At 46.1% G+C, this 334-nt stretch overlaps 1 protein-coding gene and 1 pseudogene across 4 annotated transcripts in view; both read left to right on the top strand.

Annotated features, from left to right (window-relative positions):
• LOC102881461 overlaps positions 1–321 on the top strand; it is a 66,460-nt pseudogene extending 66,139 nt beyond the window's left edge.
• Positions 1–334, top strand: part of FAM172A (family with sequence similarity 172 member A) — a 360,652-nt gene that overhangs the window by 356,120 nt on the left and 4,198 nt on the right. The gene's annotated exons all lie outside the window — the stretch shown is intronic.

Genomic DNA, 334 nt, shown 5'->3' with positions numbered 1-334 from the left:
TATGAGGCAAGAATTGTGGGCAAGCCCTAAAAGCTTGAAAAGGCAAGAAAACAGCTTCTTTCTTTAGCGCCTCCAAAAAAAAAAAAAAAAAAAAAAAAAAGGTAGCCTGCTAGGACACTTCTGTGCAATCTTTTTTTGTATCTGGTCCTTCTTTAAGCCATCTCGCGCAATCTGGTCACAGTGACCTCGCTGAGGCAATCACGTCTAACAGCACGCTTTGGGGAAGAGTCAAGAAAAATCCGATTTGTGGGTTTTTCCCCTTCTTCGGAAGCAAACGTGGGTGCTGTGGGGTGGGTGCAGAAGCCCGATTCCTCGCGCTGAGGAAACCAATCCC

Source organism: Pteropus alecto, unplaced genomic scaffold (assembly GCF_000325575.1).
Source record: "Pteropus alecto unplaced genomic scaffold, ASM32557v1 scaffold20, whole genome shotgun sequence".
NCBI lineage: Eukaryota > Metazoa > Chordata > Mammalia > Chiroptera > Pteropodidae > Pteropus > Pteropus alecto.
This window is presented reverse-complemented; position numbering and strand designations above follow the sequence as displayed.